Consider the following 19,533-nt stretch of genomic DNA (forward strand, 5'->3'; position numbering starts at 1 on the left):
CAACCATAGCCTTATAAGGAAATCCAATAACCATGTTAGAAGAGAGGAATTCTGGGCTGGGCGCAGTGGCTCAAGTCTGTAATCCCAGCACTTTGGGAGGCCGAGGCAGGTGGATCACGAGGTCAGGAGATCGAGACCATCCCTGGCTAACATGGTGAAACCCCGTCTCTACTAAAAATACAAAAAACTAGCCGGGCGTGGTGGCGGGCGCCTGTAGTCCCAGCTACTCGGAGGCTGAGGCAGGAGAATGGCGTGAACCCGGGAGGCAGAGCTTGCAGTGAGCCGAGATCGCGCCACTGCACCCCAGCCTGGGCGACACAGCGAGACTCTGTCTCAAAAAAAAAAAAAAAAAAAAAAAAAGAGAGAAATTCTGGCTGGAAAAAGTGTGTATATGGGGGAGGAGGGAGACCCTTAAATCAATGTCATTTGCCACCCTTGTTGGTTTCCAAGGACCAACAAACTCATTAAGTATTGAAAACCACTCTCCAAAGTACTACACACTTTGCTCAGGGCTGTTGTTTGGGGTCAAAATGAAATTATAGCCATGAAAGCAAAGCAGAAAGGATTCCAAGTACTGACAGATGCTTCTCTTGTTCATAATACTTTGTGTGTTTCTGGACAAGTAAGCCAACAATAAAATAAGTATTTCCCAACAAGATGAATAGCTCCATGAAGGCAAAACACCTTTCCTCTGCACCTTTGCACAAGGTAGGGCCTCAGTAAAAATGTGTTGACTCTAAAGGAACATGGCTTACTATCCCCATGTTACTATAATAACAGGTAACATTTGTTGAGTGTTTTTCTACCATACAGCACTGTTCTAAGTGCATTACACAACTATAGTACCTGTGAGGTATATAATATTATAACCATTTTTAGATGGAGAAACTGAGACATAGGGGTGTTAACTAACTTGCCCAATATCCTACAGCTACTAAATGTCAGAGCTTGGATTCAGATAGGATCAGAGCCCAGGTTCTTAAGCATTAACCTTCAGAAGGATAAAAGCAGATGCTTGTTACTGATACAATATGAACCTGGTTCCTGGAGTCCATTCCCTCGTGAGGTCCTATGTTTAACCCAGACAGAACCAGGCACACTTTTGGTTCCAGCTTTATTCAGCCACCCAACTCTATCCTTTTAAAATGCAGAAACCAAGGCTCAGATGTATCAACTCTCTTGCCTGAGATAAGAAAACAAGTTAGGGTAGGAGGGATGCCAGTGCAGTTACTAAACTCTTTACTACCTAAATTACCACAACACCTCAGCTTCAGGATCTAAGTATGTTTGGGGAAGTGAGTGAATGTCTTAAATTCCATTTGTGTCTTCTATGATGCCATCACCCCCTGCTTGGGATACAAAACGCAAGCTTCTCAGTCCTTTGCCCTTTCTATTTGCAACTTGAGATACTATTCCACTGATCTAGGATGGAAGACTCATTTGAGGCATTTCTTAAACTCTGCAAATTCTCCGTTTCTGTCCTCCGATTCGGGTTGGAGACCAGAAATCTCTTTTTAGCAAGCAAACCAAATGATTCTGATATCAGAGAGATACTGCCCTGGGCTGGGCGCGGTGGCTCACCTGTAATCCCAGCACTTTGGGAGGCCGAGGTGGGCAGATCACGAGGTCAAGAGATCGAGACCCTCCTAGCCAAATTGGTGAAAGCCCATCTCTACTAAAAATACAAAAATTAGCTGGGCATGGTGGCAGTCACCTGTAATCCCAGCTGCTCAGGAGGCTGAGGCAGGAGAATCACTTGAACCCTGGGAGGTGGAGGTTGCAGTGAGGCAAGGTTGCGCCACTGCATTCCAGCCTGGTGACACAGCAAGACTCCATTTCAAAAAAAAAAAAAAAAAAAAATTACTGCTCTGGGTTAGAAGGATTATTTCTTATCTGTGGCTTGGATAAATATAAAGAGTGTGTATGTGAGGAAATCACAACAAATCCCCTCATCCCTCCCTAGCCTGGAGCAGACCTCGCTGGTAGTTGGAGCCCACAGGTCCTTGTATGTGTCTATGCTCCCTTCTCAGTGGTTTGACTGGGCTTCTAGGAAAGACCACACCGCAAACAGGGAACCCTGCAATGTCCTGCATGCAGCCTTCACTCAGCCTGCGTGTGTGCTGGGCTGGGGGTGTGGGAGAATGTGATTTGACTGTGTTCAGGCTGCCATGGTGCACAGACAAGCTGGGACTCTGTTTGCAAGGCCCAGTTTCCATTCCTGCTGGTGCCAACAGCTCAATGTGGGCAGTCAAAACTCCAGATTCCTTCAGGGAGAGCCAGTTATCTGCCAAACTTCCTTTGTTTTCCAGGACTCTGTCTTGGCATCTCTGCCAAGGACATGTTTTGGCTGGATCCACTCCCCTGGCGTCTGCACATCTCTGGGAAGCTATGCTAAGAGAGAAACATGGCCCAAGTGGTAGCAGGGGAGCCAGGGTTCTTGTCTGGTTAAACACAGGACCCCACATGGGAAATGGGCTTCAGAGATCAGCTCCTTATGGACCAGGGACCAGCATCTTCCCAAGACTGCCATGCACCCCTCAACCTTTTCGGAGATCAGACTGCTGATGGGAGCAAGGACATGCCAGGCTTCTTGAAATCTCTGACGAACTCCTCTCTGTTCCCCAGGAGAGGAGGTGCAGGGGGTAGGAGTAAAGTTCTTCTTGTCCCTGTTAAAGAGGTAATGCTTTTTTTTAGTGTAATCTGCTCTGGGCCAGTTTGAGGTTTTACAGTGGGGTTGAAACAGACGTCAGCATTCATTGATAAGGAATGGTTATAGTGAATGTGGCCATTCTCCAATCACTTGTACGACATAATCATGTATGATTGTTTCGATCTCACATCCACTCAAGAAAGCCTTGCACATAATTGTAGGTGCCATTCGAATTCCCATCCTTTAAGATTCCTCCTCTTGACTTCTAGGGGAATCTGTCAGCTAGTACTGATTGTAATGTGGTACACTGAGATGTTTCATATGTGACAATATCTTCCCAGTCTCCTCCAGAGAGGCAAAAGAGTATCTTTTTCAACTTTACATTTGCCATGGCACCCAGAATAGAGGCCTACATACAGTAGATGCTCAATAAAAGTTATGTGAATAACAGCTTGGTATAGAGGAGAATAAACTCATCATGTGGACTATGATATCCAGCATTTATTTATTGGCAGAAAGAGAGGTTAAAAAAAAAGCATTACCAAATTGTTTTATTTGAAGCCTTTATAATGATATAAGCTAAACATCTGCTGAAATAATAGCCTGGTTTAAAAGTATGAATTTTTACTCTATGATAATTGATTATCCTTGCAACCATCCTGGATTTATTTTCCTACAAAAGAGCAGGATGTTGAGCATAGTTCTATGAAACATTCCTTTAGAGAGGATTTCTCAGCACTAAATAAAAGAGTGCCTTCTAAACATTGCAAAAGAGGTCCGGCTGTTAGTTGGCTGGGGACAAGCACTGAGCTGTCTCCAAATGGAGATGGCAGGATGATATAAACGTGGCTATATGATGTCATTGAAATGGCCTTATTTGCATCAGAAGCTAAATTCAAATACCCTCAGGGAGATGGGTTGTTATGGTTGGCTTTGAATTTCTACAGTTTTCTAAAATTCATTTTTGCCTCTGTAGGTGACCCAAATTCAGTGAAGAGAGGCTTGAAAACCTGGGCTCCTCTGGGTGCCTGGAAAGAGAGATCAACAGTGACTACACAGTGGCAGATCTGTAGCCTGAGCTCTGCTTACTGCACCAGATGTTGGCTGGTATGTCTTCCCAGGAGGTTTTTTTTTTTTTTTTTTTTTTTTTTTTTTGACTGAGTCTTGTTCTGTTGCCCAGCCTGGAGTGCAGTGCAATCTTGGCTCACTGCAACCTCTGCCTCCTGGATTCAAGTGATCCTCCTGCCTCAGCCTCCAGAGTAACTGGGATTACAGGCACATGCCACCATGCCCAGCTAATTTTTGTAGTTTTATTAGAGATAGGGTTTCACCATGTTGGCCAGGCTGGTCTTGAACTCCTGACCTCAAGTGATCTGCCCACCTTGGCCTCCCAGAGTGCTGGGATTACAGGCGTGAGCCACGACACCTGGCCTCCATGAGGTCTTAAAGGCCATGAGGTCTTTAGTTCAAGGGCAAAAGAGTCAGAGGTTATGCTTCACTCTCAGTAGAATCAATGGATCCAGACCAGAAGCAGCACTTTCACCAAGATGGTGGCTCAGCTCTCAAAATGAGAAGATGCTCCAAGAGCAGTGAGGGTGCAGATACTCCAAGGGGTCTCCCTGCCTGTTTGCCTCCCCTCCTCACTTCCCTGCACGTGCACATGCACACACACACACAGGTACGCAAATCTACTCCATTTCTCTCCCAAACTCAAAGCCATCCTGTGTAAGTAGTCCAGAACTTCCAACTTTGGAGAGAGAGCTGATCCAGACTCTTCCATCAATTTTCCCCACCATGTTCACAGAACAGGGACTGGGGGCACTGAGTACAACAGAGCTGGGGCACATTTGTCAATTGTTCACTTGCAGAGGTGGGACCTGATGCAGTTATCAGAAACTGGCAGGTGTTGTATAGACAATGGGTAAATTGAGAGGAACCTGACACTAAACTCTCTCGGTTCAAAATCCCATCACCGCCACTCATCTGACTCTGCTTCCTTGTGCTTCAGTTTCTTCCTCTGTAAAATATGAATGTAAATACCAACCTCATGGAAGTCTCAAAGATTAAATAAAATAATCTTTTAAATATGATAAGAGCTCAATAAATATCAGCTAATATTATTTCCCAATTTTTCTTAAGGGAAAGTCTAATTTTCCTTCCATAATGCAAGGGTGGATTGATCTCTCAGCTGGGCATGATCTCACCTGTTTATGCTCCTAGTTTCTAATCCTCTCAGTAATGGTCACATTTAAACTACTCTTTTAGTTCTAATCTATAAGAAGGATGAGATGTCCACAAACTCTTCCAGAAATAGCCAAGACTTCTGTAACTCAGATAACTTTGTACAAAGCACTGTGAAAGTTGCTGTGGAAAATACACAGTAAGTACTTAATCAATGTTTTAATTGAATTATTCCTTGGCTTCAGTAGGAAGGAGACTCACCAATGTAAATGCAACACCCTAGGCACAATGGTAATCATATTCATGCGTAGTAGACTTGACCTGCCTTGAAGCTTCAAACACGGGTCAGAAATCCAGCTGTCCATCAGAGGTATTCAGTTGTATGCTTGTTATCTATTCAGATTCATTTTAAAAACTTCTACAGTGAGGCATACTCTGCACATACAACATAAGAATCTGAGTGCACAGAAAAGTGGAAATTGAAATGTGTATTTGCCTTTCAAAGTTGGGGCTAATGATGAAAAGTTTTACATTTTGCCTGGCAGCACTTGAACTCACTAACATATATAAATGGTGGCTCCTCTTCACATTCAAGAAGCAACTGCAGGACTGAGAACATGGACCTTAGTCCACTAATAGCTGTGATCATACCCATGTGAACATGGACCTTAGTCCACTAATAGCTGTGGACTGGGACACTGAGGTGCAAGATATCGGGAGACTTTCCCGAGAGCCAGAATGCAAGTTTCCAGGAAAGACCTTTCAAGTGAGACAGTGTTTTCTATAATAAGCAATAAAGAATGAAACAGCATTCTGGCAAATCACAGGCATTTAATAAGCAGCCACTCAGCCCCAGGGGCCATGTTGGACATCGTAGTTTGAAGATCTCCCAACCTTGAAGAAGGACTTTCTGGTGTAGGGGACACAGGTGTGCTGGAGAAGTCTGTTCGGGTTCCGGCAGGGAGTCACCAATTCTGGAAAGGTGAAAACAAAGGGTTTTCTCGAGGGGGAGACAGATGAGTGGACTTGTATGGTCGAGGAGCTAGATGCTCATCAGAAGGATGGGCAGAAAGGAGGCTAAGGCCAAAGCTGCAGCACAGGTTAAAGTACAGAGCCATGAGGCAACCTGGTTGATCCAGAACATTGCAAGGTGTTTCCCAGGCCAGACTCCAGGAGATAGGGGCTCAAGAGAGATGAGACAGGAAGATTGGGTGGAGGCCAAGTCATAGGCACTGTCCCCGCCAGGAAATGGATGATCAGATTTGTGTTTTCACCTTCCTGGGGGCAGCTGCCTGGAGAGGGGATTGGAGGTGGGGACACACCCCACTGTAATAGGCCAGATGACAGATGGTGACCAATGGACTGAGGTGGTGAGGTTCTGAGGGTGAAGAGGTGGGGGTGATGAAGAAGGCACTAAAGAGGCAGAGACAGAATCTAGTCACTCTTCCAGCTTGGAGGGAGGGAAAGCAGAGACCAGAGTGACAACCAGGTCTCCAACTTGAATACTGGGGAGAATGGGGAGAGTGGCGGTGCCACTCACTGAGAAGGGAAACCCAGGAGGGAGGAGAATGGTGCAGTGGGCTTGGAACAGCCTCTCCGCTTCATTTCTTGGATCTGGGTCACTGCAGATGACCTCTCAGACCTCACCTTTTGATTCAAAGTGGTTCCCTTTCACTCACCTTCCTGGTTAAGCGGCTTAGCTAATTATTAACTGCAGGAGGTGAAGCACAACATCCCAGCTCTACTTCCAAATGATTACCCTGCAGTAAAACCTAAAGACATCCTGGGCCTCAAGTGGAAGACACAGGCCCCTGCTCTCAGTGCAGTGCCCAAGTAATTTGTCTTTGGGTGTGTGTCAGGGCCTAACAAGTACCTGCCATCTTTTCCTGGTTGGGCAGTAGGACTTAATAGGGTCTCACTGCAATGATAATTATACTGCCCATGAACTAAGATGTAGATGTGGGTAATGGAAATCTGCAATAAGGCTCCAGGAGCTCAAGAACACCTGCATGCATGTTGAAAAGTCTTTGCCAAATAGCCAATGGGTGTTTAGTTATGGGTTCTCATCCTTACAGGGCCTCCTCTGGCCTCCACTGAAAGCAGGGCACCCTTATGGAGGGATATAGTCCTATAGGGAGCGTGGCTTGGCCAGTGGTCAGGATCTTTGGTGAACACAGCCCCATGTCAAGCACACAGCTTGGAAAGGGGAGCATGGGCTGGAATCTGTACTCCCACCACTGGTCCCCCCACATGCTCCCTCCTGCTTGACACAGCTTCAGCCACCGTGTGAGGCAGCCCTGGATCTTGAATAACAAACCTTAAGCCTCCCAAGCCCACAGACCCCAGGAGGGCCCAGACTTATGAAGCCGTTTTTGAAGATTGGAGAATCTTTATAACAAAGAACAGTGTAAAGAGTATTGAATACTCACTATGCACTAGGCATTCCAGGTGATTATGCAAATGTGCATTAAATAAGTGAATAAACAAATAACATGTCTGGATATGGCCATCCAATACTGGATGGGCCTCAAAACATATTCCCAGGAAAAGGTAAGAGGAAGCATCAGAGAAGCTAAACACCACCAGATCATGCAAAAATTAAATTTCCTATTATTAGGAAGAGTAGGATTATATTTTTCATTCCCAGTTTTTCCATTCAGATCTTAATGTCAGATTAAAATATTAATTGCTCCGCTTTTCAGCTACAACAAAAGTCCCTCATTGTTAAAATCAGGACGTAGATGTTAATTTACATTTGTGAGCATGGTGTAGAACTAGATCCCATCAAGGGGGTCCTAAATCATTTATTTTTCTTACTGAGCACACCAGATCATCCTGAAATGGACATTGCTCTATGAGAACAGAACAGAGAGCATGAAGGAATATATGTCAGAGGAATCCATCAGTGAACAGCTATTGAAAAACATTAAGAACCCATTCTCTGTTGTGCCATCTTCCAAGCCGTAAGGCCCACCACGTGAAGCAGAAGGACAACAGATTATCCTCCAAGCAACATGTTCTACATGCGTGTTCAAGCCTGGACCTCCTTATGTTACTAGTTAATCATAAACAAGTGAACACAACCTCCCACTGTAGTTTGCTATGTTACCCACAGATAGTTTAGAGCAGCAGTTGTGAACCTTAGCACTCCTGACATTTTGGACCGGATAATTATTTGTTGTCAGGGCTGTCCTGCACATTTTAGGATGTGTAGAGGGATGCCTGGCCTCTACCCATTAAATGATGGTAGCACACTTCCCACTCCGATGTGATAACCAAAGATGTCTCCAGACATTGCAAAATTATCCCTGGTTGAGGAACACTGATTTATGGTAACATTACCTTTCAAACCAAAGTTCATCCAGACACAGCAGCCAGCTAAGCATCAGAAGCAAAGCAGAGAGCTGCTCTACATGGTATTACAATGAGACAAGGACTTAGGACAAGTGAACTGAAATTCTCTTTGCTGCATGCAGTGGCTCATGCCTGTAATCCTAGCACTCTGGGAGCCAAGGCGGGAGGACCACTTGAGCCCAGGAGTTTGAGACCAGCCTAGGCAACATATAAAACCCTGTCTTTCAGGAAAAAAAAAAAAAAGAAGAAAAAAAGAAATTATCTCACATTTAGGGTACTGAGTGAATAAATAGTTTACTACAGTCCTGAGAAGTCATTTGTCTATCATCATTCCAATCACACCGAAGTTCTTGCTGATTCTTTTTTACCAGACAGAAATTTTTAAAAGGTAATGACATATCTTTATTATACTGTATCTGTATATCAGATGTCTTTCAGTAGTAAGTGAAATAAATCCAACTTAAGGTAGCTTAAGTTAGCTTAAGCCAAAAAGAGAAGTCTTTTTTATTGGATCATGGAACAGAAAAATCTAGGGATAGGCCTGGCTCTAGATGTATCTGCATCAAGTTGTTGAAACAACGGCACCAGCAATATTTCACTTTCATCTTTTGATCATATTTTCCTCTATTTTGCTCTTATTTTCAAGGTGCTTTTTCCAGATGGTGACAGAGTTGGCCACTGAGGGTCCATGCTTACATCATACAAACTCTAGTAAAAGAGATTTCTTTCCCAAGAGTTCCAGCCAAAGTTCCAGGGTGAAGTCTCATTGGCCGGGTTTGGATCACGTGCCTATCCATGAGCCAATGACTGCAGTCAGAGAAATGGAATATTCCAGATGATTTCCCCTAGACAGCCTCCAAGATGGCCTCCATTGGTTCCTGTCTCCTAGTCTTCATTGTGTACCCTTCTCTACTCAGTATGGGTTGGACTCATTTCTAATAAATAGAATACAGCAAAAGCAATGGGATGCCACCCTCTGAGATTAGGTTACAAAAAGAGCGTGACTTCTGCCTTGCCCACTGTGTCTCTCTTTCCCTCAGAGCCTTCACTCTGAATGAAGCCAGTTGCCATGTTGTGAACTAACCTTTGGAAAGATCCAAGTGTCACAAAACTGATAACTGTGTCCAAGATCCAGCAAGGACCTAAGGGCTGCCAACAGCCATACGAGCGAGCTTAGAAGCAGATCTCCCTGCTTCTAGCTGAGTCTTGAGATGGTTACAGCCTTCGCTGACAACTTGATTGCAGTCTTGTGACACACCTTGAAGCAAAGGTGTACAGTAATGCCTGGCCCGCAGAATTCTGACCCACAGAAGTTGTGAGATAGTGTTTGTTGTTTAATCCACTATGTTTTGGGGGTGATTTGTTATACACAATAGAAAACGAATACTACTATCCCCTTCTCCCTTCCCCTCATACACGCTATGGCCTAAGAATGGGGAAATCACAGCCCCAGGGGAATTCTGGCACTCAAAAACACATATTCATTATAACATCCCATGTAAGCTCTTTTAACTGAATATATAAGTTTCAAAATATAAAAGGAAATTGCTCACTCTTCTGACATCTTACCCATAGAGGGAAAAAAATGTAAACTTTCATCAGGAATAGATTTGTACCGACCTGGCTTCCAAGAAACTTTGCAAAACCACATCTTACGGGGTTTGGGGGATGCTGGCCCGGTGCTGACAGCTGTTTACCCTCCATTCACTCCCTGAGACAGAAACTGCTGGAGACTGAGTTTGAGTGGAACTTTTCTATTGCTTTAGACCTGTCTGCTCTGGATGCCTAGCTTCCATCCTTATATTAGCTTTGACATACTCTCTATTAAAAGGGATACTTTATTTCCCTTCCCGATTAAACAGGAAATTGAACAATCCAAGAAGCAGCTGAAATATCCATGAACTTTTTGCCATGGTATCATGAATGTGCAGTTCAATTTTGAAATATTGGCTTTGAGGTCTTGATTAAAATCTTTCTTCCAAAATATCCCTGAAGTACTAAAATACAGTACTTGTAAGCTCTGAATTGCTTCAGGTGCTCCAAGATATGTTATATGGAGGACTGCATTTTCCTGGTTTTGCTCACTTCTATTATCTTCATTTACTATACCTGGCTCATGGTAAATATATCAGGAAAAGTAAAATCCCTGTAAAATATCTGATCACTAGAAAGAGTGAAAGCGAAGTACTAAGGAGTCTGTGGCTTGCTAATGATAACCCCCTGGAGCCCAAACCCCTGCTAACTGCCCATGATGAAAAGTCATAAAGTGGTGAGAACTTGAATACCAGGAGAATTCAACATCATGACACTATTACCTAGGACCATTGAGAATATATTATTTTGTGCAGTTACTGCATAGTGTGGTATATAATTGATACTATATAGTATGCAATTGATTGATTAATTTATTTTTCCAGGCAGTTAGATCTTGTAAGATGCTGAATGGGACATTGATGGATTCAGTCTGTATGTGCTTTCAGATAAATAGCTGCTCAATGATCTACTGGATAGCTGTAATCCTTCCATAAACCTTGAGATTCTTACTAACTACATTTATTTATAATGAACTGAGCACACTTGAAAAGATATGGTTACTCATAACTGAGGTTAAATGAATTCTATTCTCCAACCTCAAAGTTGGAGAAATTTCCAAATTCTGAAGCCATGGGGAAGAGTGATGCATCTAATGAACCTGCTGAAGAGTGAAGGCAATGAGAGTCCCACCTGTTTAGTAAGAGGCTTATTGGTCTTTCTTTACATATTTCTCCCCTCAAAAATGTCTAAACCATCACAGTCTCACTAATGGCAATAGGACAGTATTTATCTAGCTCCAACCCATGCACCCCATGCATTTTGGGAAAGTCTAGCTCCCTCAAAATTCTCCCAAGTAGTTACATAAGCTCCTGGGTAGATTAACTGAGTGTGGGAATGGAGAGGACTTGACTGTGAATAGAGAACATTACTCCTCTGGTAAGTTCTTGTAGCTACAATGTAGTACCTGCTAGTTCCCTCTCTCCTGCTTGGAGACTGCTACCTCTCCATGCTGGATCTAGGCTGGTCTGATCCATCCATCCTGCCCTGTTTCAGAGTCATGCAGCCCTCTGGCCTGTGCTCAGGCAGACCCCTCACTGAAGTGCAGCAACGCTGGGCTACACTGCCCTCTGCCATTGAGCTCTTGAAGACACTAGTGAAAAGGCTCCTGGCTCTTTGAGTTTTACTAGTTCTTCTCCCTGGTGCTCTGGAACATGTTCTGGAGGATTCAGAAAAAGAGCAAAGCCTGAAAGCTCTAATTGAACTCCCTTCTCTCGCTGCCTCCTATTCTCAAACCAAGTTTATGCTAACGACTCTCTCTGCCCTCAGGGTGAGTCTTGCCACCCCTCTGGGCATCAGTCTTTGCCCTCAAACTTAGACACCCTCCAGTACTCACATAAGCAGATAATCACTATAGATACTAATCAAGTGAGACTGAGCCCACAATCTAAAACATAATGTCATGTGTTTGAAAGGGGATCCAAAATGATTTTTATTGTATTTATAAGCACTATTGATATGAATGAAAGAACACTCAAGAAATGATTTGCATTAACCATGGTGTGTAAGAAAACTAAAGGATTTGATATTTATTATTTTCTGCTTCAAACATGTCTAACTTTGAAGTATTTTAGCTTGCAATGACGAACTAGACTCTGAAATCAAACCACCACTTAGAGATTGTGTTAAAGTCACCATGTCACTTAATCTTAGAGTCTCAACTTCCTTGTTTGCAAAATGGGGATAACACCATCATTACGAATTGGCTTCTTGTTAACATTAGATAAATTAATAGATGTAAATAGAGCATAGTACCTGGCACAGAATAAGCACCTGGCCAAGCTTTTAGCTAACAGGTATGTGACTGTGTCAAGATTTCTTTATATTATATTTATATATTTATTTACTATATATACTTATATGTATTTATATTTATTATATATTATATTTGTATTCTAATACAGATGTTTAAAAGCATTTTCAGAGCCCTACAGTGGTCAAAGTATTTATGAAAGAGCTAGTTGCTTTTTTTTCTTTTCTTTTGTTTTTTGAGACAGGGGCTTGCTCTGTAGCCCAGGCTAGAGTGCAGTGGAGTAATCACGGCTCACTGCAGCCTCATCCTCCTGGGCTCAAACAATCTTCCCACCTCACTGTCCCGAGTAGCTGGGACTACAGGTGCATACCACCACACCCAGATTATTTTTGTATTTTTTGTAGAGATAGGATTTCACCTTGTTGCCCAGGTTGGTCTCGAACTCCTGGACTCAAGTGATCCTCCCACCTTGGCCTCCCAAAGTGCTGGGATTACACTTATGAGCCACCACGTCTGGCTCTGGTTGCTGTTTTTCACAACTGGCATCAAATCTTGGTTAAGGGTGGCATTTCTAACATTTTCCTCCTACTATGTAAATAGCACAATATTCTCACAAATAAATAGCATCATTTTGTATAAACAGATTCCTAGTTTTCTTTGCAGCCAAGGGCAGCTCCTCTCGAATTCTTTTGAGAATGCTCTGGCTCGTCCCAGAATCAGCCCATGCTGAGTTTACTATTCAGACCGGATTATTACCAGGCAGTTGGAGCGGTCAAATTCCCACAGCCAATTTTCTATAAAAATCTCAAGTAATTGAAATGGGAGGAAGGTATCCAGTAAAAGTCAGGGTGAATAATTTAGCACAGTGGCTGTCTACAGCCTCTGAGACAACGTATTCAGGGCGTTTTATTGGAGGGTTGACTAAGCTGCTTTTGTCTCCAGGGCATCCTGGAGACAACCCACCCATCTCATCAAGAACAAGGAGTGCGGCTAAATGAGCAGCCAGAGGGATCTATCTTTAACCCTTCTTTGATACCTGAGTAATCTGTGAATGCCCTTTCATTGCACTTTCTCGTTTTTCTGAATGTGAACAGTAACATCGTTGTGCTTGGTATCTTTCTAAAAGTCCCTGTTGAGGAACATCATGACTGGCTGCAGTGGTCACTAAACAGGGGTGTTGTGTCTCCTCCCTGGCTCTGTAGATTCCTTGAAGGGGTAGACCTATCTGCTAGGGGAAGGGATAAGCTGTTGCTATTTTAGAACACTAGCCTCAAATCTTAAGGATGACACTTCTAATTTTTCCTGCTACTAGAACAAAATTCTCACAAATAAGTGCCCTTTATCCCTGGTCAGGACTAGTCAGGACTTGGGGACACAAGTGGCAGAAATCCAACTCAGATTTTACTAAATAGACTTGTAAAAAGGGAGACTGTTGATTCATAATGCTGGTAAGAATGCAAAGTTACTCATAGGACTGAATGAAATGCTAGACTAGGATGAAGTTCTCCAGGTCAGCACCTGGAAATCAATAACCCAGGTCAGAGTGCCTGTGGCCAGAGGGTTAGAAGTGGACATCCAATACCAGAAAAGGGAGGTTTGGAGGAATAATGTGATGAACAGTCACACCAGAATGAGAGACTTTGGGAGTTCCATGGGCTATTCCAATTACATACTCATAGCAACCATAAAGGGCTTATTGGGGGTGTAAACCCTATCGCCAACTGTTATGGACTGAACTGTGTTCCCCTCCTAACCCCTAATGTGACTGGATTTGGAGACAGGACCTTAAAAGAGGTAATTCAGGTTAAATGAGGTAAAAGAGGTGCGGGGCCACAATCCAATATGACTGCTGTTAAGAGACACCAGCAATGCATGCGCACGGAGAAAAAACCATGTGAGGACACAGTGAGGTGGCCACCTGCCAGTCAAGGAGGGAAGACTCACAAGAAACCAAGCTGGCCAACACCTTCATCTTGGACTTCCAGCTTCCAGAGCTGTGAGAAATACATTTCTGTTAAGCCACCCAGTCTATGGTATTTTGTTATTGCTACTCTACCCAACTAATGTACCAGCCAAATTCTAGTTCTTTTCCTATCTGGCTCCTCCTCCACTGCAACACCTCTGTTCTTATGTCAGATATTTTCTGTGGTCCCCTACAGATCCGCTGACTGAAGGCAGGATGGGCTACATCAATGGGCTCCAATACTCTCTGCCTTCTGGCTGGGTTTGGCAAGTGGGAGGCCACCCAGGGAAACAGAAGGAAGTCGACAGTGACCTCAGTATATTCACTCACCTGACTCCTCTCTAACAGGTTACCTCAGGCTGACTGCATCCCCCAGTTGAAGATGGCATCTTCTCTTAAGGCAGCCTCCTTTATGTGACTCTCCTTCCAGGTTCTGGTAGCTGTTTCCTTCCCCAAAGCTCCAGGGATGACAGTAGCTCTGCTGATATTTGCCCTGGGATACTGCACCATCTCTTATGCCTCCTGTATGTCCACACCTCCCCAAGAAGTCACTCTGTAAATAAACCCTTGCAAAATCATGCCAGTTTGCCTGTGACATGGTGGCTAATTCCTGTAATCCCAGCACTTGGAGAGGCTGAGGCAGGAGGAATTGCTTGAAGCTGGAAGTTGGAGACCAGGCTGGGCAACATAGTGAGACATCTGTCTCTATTTAAAAAAAAAAAGAAAAAGAGAGAGGGGAAAAAAGAGAGATTTGTCAACAGAGACATGAACCAATGCTTTCCAGAACTTCACTCAGTGCTATAATTATCTTCTTTGTGGTGTGTCTCCTAATCTAGAACTTGTGTTTCTTGAGGGCTGAAACCATATTTTCTGTCTCTTTAGCACGCCTCTCTCCATCCCTCCCACAGTCTATTTCAATTCTCTGTTAAACACAGGACATCTTTAATAATGCCACGGACAGACCAGGAGAACCTGAAAACTGAAAATTTTGAGAAGTTTTACTTGGGAGGGGGAAGCACAGCATTTTTACCTTGCTTTTTAAAGAAATATTTTCTAAATATTACCTTGCTTTTTAAAGAAATATTTTCACTTGTTATTTTCCTGTGGAACCAAACAGGAGCTATAAGAACTACTAGTGGACAGGTTTATTTGCACTCAGTGTTCTGTTCTGTTCTGCTATGCTTGTATGAATTTTAAAGGCAAGGAATTGTTCAGGTCAGGAATTCATCCGTCAAAATGCTTCATGCTGGAGCCCATGGAAAGGAGAGGCCTTGCGGCTTCACTGGTGAATTAACTGAGAGTTGGAACACTGCTGGTGTGTTTTGCTGTACCACTGACTTTCTTTGAAGGGGCCTTTCACGAGGTTGTTTACTCTCATTCATTGCCTCAGTGTTTATATCTCAAAATCAAGAGACCTCCTTCATGTCGAAGGAACTAGGGGAAGAAAGCTAAGTCTGTGACTCAGAGATAAAAACCAGCTTGATGTGATTGCAGGGTCCCTGGAGAGACTTCCCTGTCCCCAAATGTCTCCCATTGGCTTGTCCCAGCGCAAGATAAGAAACCCCACAGTTACCTTGCATTTGAGTTTAGGCAGTGAGCACCTGGTTAAAACACAGTCATGCTATGAAGGCAGATCTGACACTGTGTTTGCTTTTATTCTAAGATGGACATTTCTTTTTTTTTTTTTTTCTTTTTTGAGATGGAGTCTTGCTCTGTCATCCAGGTTGGAGTGCAGTGGCATAATCTTAGCTTGAATCCGTCTCCTGGATTCAAGAGATTCTCGTGCCTCAGCCTCCCTAGTAGCTGGGATTACAGGTGCCTGCCACCACGCCTGACTAATTTTTTGTATTTTTAGTAGGCACAGAGTTTCGCCATATTGGCCAGTCTCGAACTCCTGACCTCAAGTGATCCATCTGCCTCAGCCAACCAAAGTGCTAGGATTACAGGTGTGAGCCACTGTGCCTGGCCAAGATGCACATTTCTCTCATTTTTTAATGCTTCTGAAATCGGGATGTGTTTTTACAATCAGAGTGAATACTTAATGTAATAATGCGATAGTCTATTTCCCCTAAAGAAGTAAGCTGTTATTAAATAGATAAGAACCACCTGGAAAATAGGGAAGCAGTATGGACACACTCCAGTGAGTGGGTGTTGAAAACTGACCCGAGCCAGATAGGTCATGTGTGAATGATTGCAACCTAGGAGTTGTTAAGTCAGAACTGTTAACTATTCTTCTCCACAAACGTTACGCAATCATGAACAAAGCAAGCCACTGGCCAAATTCTGCTGCACACACAGACACTTGTTAACTAAATATTTGTTAAGCCAGCAAAAAAGTAGTTCATATAATCTTCCTTGCAAAGTTCTCTAAGACAATTTCTGGAATTCCAGAGGCAGAATAATGCTGCCAGTTTAGCCAGCATTGAGCAACCAGAATCTTCCATAGTTTATGGCTAGGCGCAAGACCAGGTAAAGGCATCACTCTGAGAGTGCTGGGTATTTTATTCATGCAAGAGTGGAGAGTCTCCAAGCTCTTTTAACTAGTCTGCTTATCTTTATATTCACCAAAGAGATCCTATTTCTAACTTTCATCATGTTAATCAACATGCCACCAATTTCATCTGTAAAAAACTATTCTGGCATTAACTGTGCTAATTGGCAAAGCACCTGTTATTGAAGATATGAATAATAGATGTGCTTTACCTGAGGATCATGCATATTTTTTTTCCTCAAGAGCTACCCTATTAACTGAAGGATTGTACACTCTTCATTAGAGTCTAGAAACATTTGGTTAAAGCCCAAACTAGGTGGCATACCCAAGATAGGCACTGTATTTTCAGAAGTTTTTTAAAATCTTAAGACTGCATCAGACTGAAACACACGTTGTGATACAATGCAATCACGTCGCTAAGACAAATGTGCCATGGGGTTTGAGAGCACGAAAGCAGTGACGAATTCTGTCTGTCAAACTGGGAAGTGAGGGGGCAAGGGTAGAACACCCTTACAGAGGAGATGACCCAAGCTGGATTTTTAAAAGTGAGTAGGAATGCATGAGGCAGACTTGGGGTACACCCAGCGAACGGAAGCAGTAGGGACACAAGCCCAGAGACTGGAAGCTAGTCTAGGGTGGGTAGACTACAGGCATGTGAGAGGTGAGACAGGCTAGAATTGTAGCTGGGAACTAAACAGAACCTTCTAGACTGTGCTCAAGAATTTTCTCTTTACCTGGTAGGCATCCGGAAGTCGAGAGACAAAAATAATTTAGTTACTCCAATTTTGGCTTGGAACATGAATGATCGTATTGTTAGATCAAAATGGATCCCATAAGGGTCAGGATTCTCCCAAACCTTTCTAACTAAGCTCCAGAGCCCTGAACATCCCCTCCGTCTATACTGTTTTTTCCATAAAAACCAAAGCAGAAAGAGTATGGCCCCTAGAGTCATGTACTGGTTGGGTGAGTTGGACAAGTTTCTTAATCTCTCTGATCCTCAATGTCCTCATCTGTAAAATGCGAATAATTATAACTTTTTCTTAGGGTGTTGTTAAGAAGTTTAAGTTAGTGTGTAAGACAGTTTAAGTTAAGACACGGTACCTGGAGTAGAATACTCAACTAGTTTTATTTCTAGCGTCTATGTCTTTTAAATTTTTTTTAAAGATTTAATTGCCCAGGCTTAAATCTTGGCTTGATGTGATCTCGGCTCACTGCAACTTCCACCTCCTGAGCTCAAGCGATCCTCCCACCTCAGCCTCCAGAGTGAGTAGCTGGGACTATAGGTGCACACCCCCATGACTGGCTAATTTTTATTTTTTTATTTTTTGTAGAGATGCGCTTTTGCCATATTGCCCAGGCTGATCTTGAACCCTTGAGCTCAAGCAGTTCGCCTGTCTCGGCCTCCCAAAGTGATGGGATTACACTCATGCGCCACTGCGCCTGGCCCTTAAATCTTTCTTATTGTTTCTCCTTGTTTATGAATTCTTAGAACATGTATATTATACAAGTAGTACTTGATCTCACTATAATTAGACGTTACTAATCACTGATCTTGTTCCATAAATCTTACTCTAAACTGTTTAAAATCTAGAAGTTTAGCTCTGAGGCTTCTGATCCTAATAAAATCCCACAAACCACTCTTATCTGCCTACTTGGTCTTATCAGGGAGAGGCTCTTTTTGTTTCCAGCAGGGCCTAGTTTTCAATTTCTAGTCCTGGAACCAACAACAGAATTGCAGATTCCAGCTCCAAAGTTTTTTCTCCTCCCTAAGTCTTTGAGAACCATGATGGCCAATGGGCTGGCAGAGCTGCTTGCCATTATCTTTATCAAAGCAGTTTAACTTCAATGCCCTTAGCAACTTCTGTTCAGGAGAAATATTTCTTTTGCTAATGAAGACCATGCTCAAAATTATCCCAAACATATTCTCATCTCATGCAGCCCTTCACCTCAGAACACTAAACTTGGGTTCTTAAAAGAGGGTGCCGTGGCTCACGCCTGTAATCCCGGTGCTTTGAAAGGACGAGGCAGTCAGATCACCTGAGGTCGGGAGTTCAAGACCAGCCTGACCAACATGGAGAAACCCCATCTCTACTAAAAATACAAAATTAGGGTGTGGTGGCACATGCCTGTAATCCCAGCTACTTGGGAGGCTGATGCAGGAGAATCACTTGAACCCAGGAGGCGGAGGTTGCAGTGAGCCGAGATTACACCATTGCACTCCAGCCTGGGCAACAAGAGCAAAACTCCATCTCAAAAAAATAAACAACAAAAAAGAGGGTCTTACCCTTTTACTGATTGATTAAAACCAAAAGGTTCACACTTTCATGTGGGACAGCAAACTATAGCCACCAGTATTTTGAACCAAATTTAAATTCCTGCTTGGGTTTGAATGTGTCCTCCAAAGTTCTTGTGTTGGAAACATCCCCAATGCAATAGCACTGAGAGGTAGGACCTTTAAGAGATGAGTAGATCATGAGGGTGAAGAGGCAGAGACCTCCCGGCTGGATTAAGGCCTGTATTGCAAGAGTGGCTTCCTAATAAAAGCATAAGTTCAGCCCCTTCCCTCTTTCTTTCATGTGCGTGATCTCTTGACCTTCTGCCTTCCTTCATGGGATGATACATCAAGAACCCCTTGTCAGATGCCAGCCCTTCAACCTTGAACATCCCAATCTCTAGAACTGTAAGAAATAAATCTCTGTTCTTATAAATTACCTAGTCTCAGGTATTCTGTTATAGAAGCATAACACGAACTAAGATAATCCCTATAGGCAGAGTTTTTGCTGCTACCCGAGTTGCTGTTAGCCCAGTATCTCCCAATTATGGCATACCCAACATCTCACATTGGTACCCACCTGCCCTTGAAGGCATCTGAGCACCACCCCCATCCCAGGCTCTGGCTGTTACAACCCATTGTCACAATACAAGCAGCTTATCCCATTAGTCAGTCACTTGGCAAGGCCAGGAATGTTTAACACACAAGATGACAGTTTTGCTGTGGGGGATGGAATGGAAAGGAGGAAGGGAAAAGGTCTCCTATTAGATGCCCTAGG

General features: G+C 43.4%; 1 protein-coding gene across 1 annotated transcript in view; it reads right to left on the reverse strand.

Annotated features, from left to right (window-relative positions):
• Positions 1-12,636: 12,636 nt before the first annotated feature.
• The window catches only part of SNX18 (sorting nexin 18), a 95,755-nt gene continuing 88,858 nt past the window's right edge, over positions 12,637-19,533 (reverse strand). The window contains exon 3 of the transcript XR_007726500.1: positions 12,637-14,697. The gene's annotated coding sequence lies outside the window, so the exon portion shown is untranslated. The remainder of the gene's footprint in view (positions 14,698-19,533) is intronic.

Source organism: Macaca thibetana, chromosome 6 (assembly GCF_024542745.1).
Source record: "Macaca thibetana thibetana isolate TM-01 chromosome 6, ASM2454274v1, whole genome shotgun sequence".
Lineage (NCBI taxonomy): Eukaryota > Metazoa > Chordata > Mammalia > Primates > Cercopithecidae > Macaca > Macaca thibetana.